We start from the raw sequence: 7,700 nt of genomic DNA, 5'->3' as shown, positions 1-7,700 counted from the left end.
TTTATTCATTTTTCTACCTCAGAATGAAAAACTAAAAATCAAGCTGAATTCTTGGTTTTCGTTTTTTTGGAAAAAATAAAAATAAAAACGAAAAAGGAACCGTTTTCTCATTTTTCTACTTTCAGTGTTAAATAAAAAAACACTGAACGAATGATACACAAATTCTAATCGTATTATTTTTTTTTTAAATTATCATTCACGTCTGAACTAGTGATGTCGACACTAAAATTAAAATTAAAGAGGTGTGTGAACTCGCAAGTACAATGTCAGACACTGTAATATGATCTGGCCACCTTCCTGTTCGCCGGAGTGATGAGATACTTAGCAGACTGTCCTCACTCAATGCTGGCTGTCTAAGTGGTGTCCGCTGAATAATATAGGGTTTCAAAGACAATTGGAAAAGTTTTTGGGGCAGACATGACCTGTTGAAAAGAGATGGTACTCATCCCTCCTGGCGTGGTGCAGCTCTTCTCTCTAGTAATATGTCTAGTAAGTATCTCTAGTATAATATAGTAAGTCTGTCTGCTTCCTGACCTGGGCCTCAGTTAGTCAAGGTTCAACTCTAAGACTATGTGTGACAACGCTAACTCTAAGACAACTCTAGACTGGCTAAAATGACTGTCTGCTAGCTGTCTCATGTCACAGAAGTCATATAAATTTCAACACTTAGAGCCTTTTACACCTAGATATCAGAATAAAGAGACTATGTCTTTTCCACAAATTAGTAAATACAAACAACTCTCAAACCCCTTTAAGGGTAAAAATAACAAATAAAACAAATACAACAAATATAATTCAGGTTTCTGAATATTCAATCCCTTTCTTCAAAAGCACTTATTGTATATTATAGATGTGCTGTGTTTGAACCTGGCTAAAACCAGACGATTACATTACTTTAAAGTGTAAGTTGCAGGTTAACCACCACAGCCAATTAATGTGTAAATTAAAGTGCTCTAACTGTATACATTTAATTATTTCTGTCTTAAAATGCGTTAAAATAACATTTATTGGGGTTTCTTCAAAGGTAGCGTTTTTTTCAGTTACTGGGTGATGACGTCACAAGAGGAACTCGCAACCCATACTCTGCTAGATTCTTACTGTATTATGGCTATTTGGAGAACGACTGAGGATGTGGGAAACCATCAAATTCTTTATGGACCACATCCCTACAATTTTTAAACGGTCAGGCGTGAGAGAGGGGACCCATGGCACTCAAAGAGTTATTAATGCTTGGTGTGAGGAGAATGAGTGGAGGGTTGGCCAGGTGTCCTGGTGAGTAACGTTAGCTACGTTAGAGCTAGTCTAGCCTGGTGCAAACTTAACCCGGATAATATAACGGAACAAGCAAGTCTTTTCAAAATATTGCCGTCATGTAGAATAGCAAGGAGGGACAACGACTGAAGACATTATTTACTTACAGTAAGTCAGTCCAAATCAGAGCTGTAACGTTAGAGATGCACACACTGCACAGGCACCAATCGCTAGTCTCATCGACGCCTCAAACGTCATGTAATACCCTTCCTCAATCCACGCGTTATCAATTTCTCACGATTTAATTAGCGATGTTTATTGTCAGAAAAGAAAAAGATTGATGTCCCCATCACTGTGTTTGTGTGGGCTATGCCACCCAATTGAATCAGCAGTGGAGAGTGTGTGCTGCCGTGAGGTGAACGCGTTTTGGTGTTTAGTGGAACAGCTCGACCTGCGACCGGCTGATCTGACGTGCCTGAACCCGGTGCCTGAACCCGTTTGTTTTGCGAATAGCTTATTCTCATTTCAGGCAGGATCACGGCCCCCTTGAAGTCAGCACACACGAGTATGTTTACAATTGAGTTATTTTATCCATAATTTTTTTTATCAAATAAAACATATAACCAACTTTTCTGAAGTTATGTAAGGCATCTATAGCTGCTAGCATACGGTAGACTTGTAGTCAAGACCGCCTAAACCGAGACCAAGACACTACCAAGACCAGAGGGTATCGAGAACAAGACAAGACCAAGACCGAGACCAAGACAGACCAAGTCAAGACCAAGACCAAGTCGAGACCAAGACCGAGACCGGAGGGGAAAAAAACAGACTAGTGTTGAAGCTAAGCTATAACTTGTATGAATTCAAGAACAGCAGCATAGGGTTCAGCCGCAGTTTACATTCAATGCATATTAGATGGTATTACTTCAACTACACAGGCAGAACAATACAGAGACAGACCATGTCATGTGTGTGACTGTGAGCTCACTGTAAATGTTTTTGCAGATTGGGTGAGATCAACTATGTGTAGCAATTGCATGACGGCTGTTACTGCACTATTAGAGGATTGAGACTCCCTTAACTTTTGTGTACTGTTGAGGACTGACATGACTGGTACTGACTGGTTCATCTGACAAAACATCAAACACCTCCAACACCATCTTGCTCCTCCAACAACTGTCTAAAGAATGAGAAATATGTAACCAATTGAAATTATAATTAATGTGTAGATGAAAACGTATAACATCAAATTAAAGATAATTATAAACTTGGATTAGGCCTAATGTTTAGTCAACACAACGGAGATATGCAGATGATATTTAAAAGACCATTTATTTAGTCTAACACCAACAACACAACATACACACACACACACACAGAGATATCAAAGACACAAATTCATCTAAGCAAATGCCTGCCTATCTCTGCCGATTACGGAGTCTGAGACTCCAAATGAACCCATTCTGCAACTTTTAAATACTTAATTACATTTTTAAAAACGAAATTATAGGCTTAAGCGCGGGATCCGAAAGTTGGTCGTTTTGTCGCTATGGTTACACACACACACAATACACCGTTGGCGGTGCCTGTCATCTGTCAGTTGTGTAGTTGTGCAGTTACCCAAAATGAATGACTCCTAAATGAAGTTAAAACCCATCATGTCACTGATATGTGTTTTTTAAACCAAGTGATCAAAGTGCTCGTTGCCGCTGCGATCAGTGGCGCGGATACAGTGTTTTCTCGTGTGGCTCGAGCACACGCCGCACTGTCAGCACTCGGACGCGCGCTTCAATCCGTTCCGTTGCGGATAATAATGTTGCATTATCGAACGTTGTGTCGTCGTGGATATTGTAGTATTGTATTGCTAAATCCCCAGACCACTATGTCGGTCTGAGACAGCGAGATCTAGACAAGACCGAGAGGTCCGAGACCAAGACAAGACCAAGACCAAAGACCGTCAAGGCCGTGACAAGACCGAGACCACGTAAAAGTGGTCTCGAGACCGGTCTCGAGACCAAGACCGGTCTCGAGACATACATCACTAGCATACGGTAACTCTACTAGTGAGTTCCTCTTATGACGTCACGCCCCATCTAGTGGAAGGGAGCGGGAGCGGTTAAAACCACTGTTAAAAGTGCCAACTTTTCATATTATATCAGCATTTTGGTATAAAAAACAATGGTGGGCGGTTCTTATCTTTATGTTTAATAAACACATTGCATTATCTTCGTGAAAAATTTAACCTGCAATTTACACTTTAAAGGAGACATATCATGCTTTTAAATTGTTCCTTTTTACATATAAATCATACATTTGTAGTCTATATAAAGCGGAACTGCAATGCTTGGGTCTGAATTCCTCATTATTATAGCTCCACAGGACCCTTTTCTACCCCTTTTCTGATGTGCGTCTGAGAGCAACTCGTTTTGGTGCGGTCTCTTTAAATACAATTGAGACACTTCATACCCCGCCCCCTCTCCAGGTTGCAGAGGTGACACTCGGTTCAACTCCACCCCGTTCGGCCATTTTTGTAGTTTGATAGCAGAGATACGATTATCTAGCGGCACAGAAACTTTTTATTCACACGTTATTAACAAAATGTCAACAACGGAAGACGTGTCCAGCCAGCCTTACATGTTCGAGCCAGAGTCGGAGCACGAGCGAGATGAAAATGAAGACGACGAACCTGTAGAACAACGTCTTCATATGGATGTAACGTTATCGCAATGGTGTGTACTGTATTTACACATGAAACTTTGGTCTTCCGACCTTTTACCACCGTGTCGATTTATTTTGATTAATATGTGCGAGGGAGAGAGAGCAAGACAGCGTCTAGTTTGGAGACGGTGATGTCTTGTTTACACTTTCGCCTGGCTCTGAAGAGAGAGAGAGAGAGCGCACGCGCGACCGGGTCTCTCTCTTTGCTCGTTCTTTCAGTTAAACATGCGTCCTGTAACAAGCGCGGCAGTTCATCTACATTAGACGGTGTAATGAAGCGTGTGGGTTACTACATCTAACAACCGAACATTTTAACTTACCCTCTCGTAACTTCTGCATCCTTTAGCTTGGACTACAAAATTGCAGCGAGAAATAAAAATGGCGGATTGCTCGAAGTGTTGGGCCGGAAGTCAATGTCCTTATTTGGCAGTTCCGCTGCAAATACTGTGACGTAATAGTTCAAAAAACGTCATAGATAACAGAAAAATCGGAACAGGTTGAAAAATATGACCAAAACAGAATATAAAGATATCAACGAAGCACCTGAAGAGAATAATTTCATATTTTCTGTACTTCTAAACACTCCAAATATACAACAAAATGCATTTAAGGGCTAAAAAAGTGCATTTGGCATGATATGTCCCCTTTAAATGAGTCTACCACCCAAGATTACTGTTTTAACGGTATTTTTTGCTGTAATTTATAGTAATATCTACAGTATTACTCGGAAGTCTAGTTTCAAATATAATTATTTTGAAGTGTTGGTGCTTTATGTAACTATCACTATCTATTGACATTTGTGCTGACTACTGTATACAGACTTTATCAAAGAATTTGCTGATTTTCGATCGGACTAACTGGCTGCACATATAGATCCATGTAGATAATGAAAAAGACGCATTAGGATTGGCATTTACAGACCTTCTGAACTCTATTGGAGTTAGACAGCACGTGTCAGGACCCACTCATTGTTGTAATCACACTTTAGGTATAATATTGTCACATGGAGTCAATGTTGATGCTGTAAAAATTCTGCAGCAGAGCGATGACATCTCAGATCATTATCTAGTCTCGTGTATACTCCATTTAGCCAAAGCTGCACAGCCGACTCCGTTACAAATATGGTAGAACTATCACTTCTACCACTAAAGTTTCATCTCTTCAGCATACCAGATAGCTTAGAAGAACTCGATGTCGCAACAGAAACTTTTGACTCTCTCTTTTCCAGCACATTAGACACAGTTGCTCCTTTGCGCTTAAAACAGATTAAGGAAAATAGTCCAAAGCCGTAGTACAACGAGCATACTCAGGCCCTTAACGCCTGTTTCACACACTCCGTTTGCAGTGCATATGCGGTGCGTGTTGCAGTACGTATGCAGTGAAGGAGCAGCATGCGCTATAGTGCTTTCACATATGCCGCGTTTGCAGTGCTCAGTTGATCCGTGGCTGTATACCACAAACACAACATTTATTCACTATTTTTATTTCAAATCCAAAAGTTGTTATCAGCAACTTTTATTACAAAAAGTTTTGTCAGCATTGCGATTCTCTTTGTATAAAGAAACCTATAGTTATACACTCGTTCATACACGTATTCACGTTTAAACACAATAAACATATTAAGCAATGCATTATTTCTATATAGATTTTAGGTTGCTCAAGCAAGTGGCAAAACAATTAAAGTGTACTTATGATAATATCGCAAACATTTAAATTAAAACTTGCAGTTGAAAAAAACAGCTGACTCTCATACATTTACTTTTGCATTTAAATCTTTATACAAGAAATCTTACGGGTTACAAAGAACTTGTTTTTCCACCTCCAAGAAGAGACGAGTGCCAATTATTATGCCGCCTTGTTGAGGTAAGGTGTAGTTTTCCTTGCTTTACCCTGGGCTTAAAGAAAAAGGTGACTGTGAAAAATAGTAGTATAATTTAATTAAATGCATTTATGATGAGATTACTACATTTTCATGTAAATCCATGTTCATTTTGACCATGAACCACTGCACTGTCACTTTAATTCAGCACGTGCAGCACAGTAAAAATAGACTCGGTGCAGAAACGATTACTGCACTGCTATATACGCACCACTCCTGGAACCATGCAACCATCTACTACAGTATAGCATCAGACAGTGCATTGTAGTGTCCCTGAGGAAAAATTCCATTTATTCATTGCTATACGAAAGGAAGAATTGTCTAAACTCGTTAAATCATCTAAATCAACAACATGTATGTTAGACCCTATACCGACTAAGATACTGAAAGAGATGCTTCCAGAGGTCATAGATCCTCTTCTTAAGGGGAGACACGGCAGACAAAAACATAGTTTTTTTTTTTTCACAGGTCAATTTTGAGATTTTGGGCTATTTGTCTTCAATAACATGTCTTCTTTCAGACTTGTGGGGGAAAAAAAGTCAAAAATTCACATTTAGGCCTTTATTTTTCTACACTTTGTCTATTTGCGTCTGTAGATTTCTCCTAAATTCAACAAAAGTTGGCGTTCTAAATCAACATGCTGCTCCTCGATCGCTGTCTGCACCGTCATCACATATACCGTTGGAAAGCACTCTCCTGTACAATGTTGTCAGATCCAAATATGGTCATTTCCTTTTTTATCAGCAACCAATCGTGAAAGTACAATGGGGCATTTAACTCTAAAAAGCGAAATCTCATTGGCTGATGTCAATTTCTGACAACGTGATTCCATTTGTGTGTTTTATACTGTTTTTTACTGGGGTTCTGTTCAGTTGAAGGCCATAAATGCTGTGTTATAAGTTTTGATGTGTTTTAGGTGGTTTGTATTGTTGTTGCTAATGAGTTGATAAGATATTGTGTCTAGAAATAGTTGTTTCCACTAAAAAAGTATGATTTTTTACAATACAATTCTTTAATGGCTGTTTTCTCAAAATGGGTTTTTTCTCATACTCTGAGCCAGAAATCTTCACTTCAGCAGTACTTACATACAACAACTGAGACAAATCAGACACAATTATTTGGTATATGTACCAAAAAAATCTTTAAACTTCACTCTGGGATCTGTGGTCCCATCCCCCAGTGAGGGCAAGAAGGTCTTAGTTGCCATGACCAAGATCAGATAAGTTGGTTTTATGGTTGTTAAAAAATGTGGTCACATGCTCAAGATAGAGACAATGGGGGAGACAGAAACAATCTCTAATACAGACTTTGCTGCATTAATCATAGATGAACTGATCTATAAATGAACATGCATCCCAGAAACTGTGTGAATGATTTACTGTTTTGTGCACTATTATGTATATACTACAGTATGTATTTTATTATACAACCAACGGTCAATGTAACCCCACCTGTATCATGCCTCCTATCTAATCTCAAGTGTGAGATACACACCCCACCCCCCACCCCCCCACCCCCCCACCCCCCCACCCCCCCAAAAAAACTTGTGCACAATATGTATTTGGTTCTGATTCTCTGCTTGCAACAAAGTCCATTTTACGATCTTGATCTTGTTACATGCTCTAAGCGCTGTACATGCTAAGAAATAATTATTTTTCGGTGGCCATGAAAGATATGCTTTTCTTAGAATAAATGAATAATCAAAAGAGTTCGTTGGAACTGATTAATTGATTGTAATATTAATTTAGCTACCTCAAGTTAATCCAATTAACTGACCCAAATATTAATAATTAATCATAACTGATAATTATGAGTTTTATGAGTTTTTAATATTTCCCCTTTGAGCTAACTT

The sequence above is a fragment of the Abramis brama genome, assembly GCF_963993115.1.
Source record: "Abramis brama genome assembly, chromosome: 15".
Taxonomy (NCBI): domain Eukaryota; kingdom Metazoa; phylum Chordata; class Actinopteri; order Cypriniformes; family Leuciscidae; genus Abramis; species Abramis brama.
The sequence above is the reverse complement of the archived record's forward strand: the minus strand, read 5'-3'. Positions refer to the sequence as shown.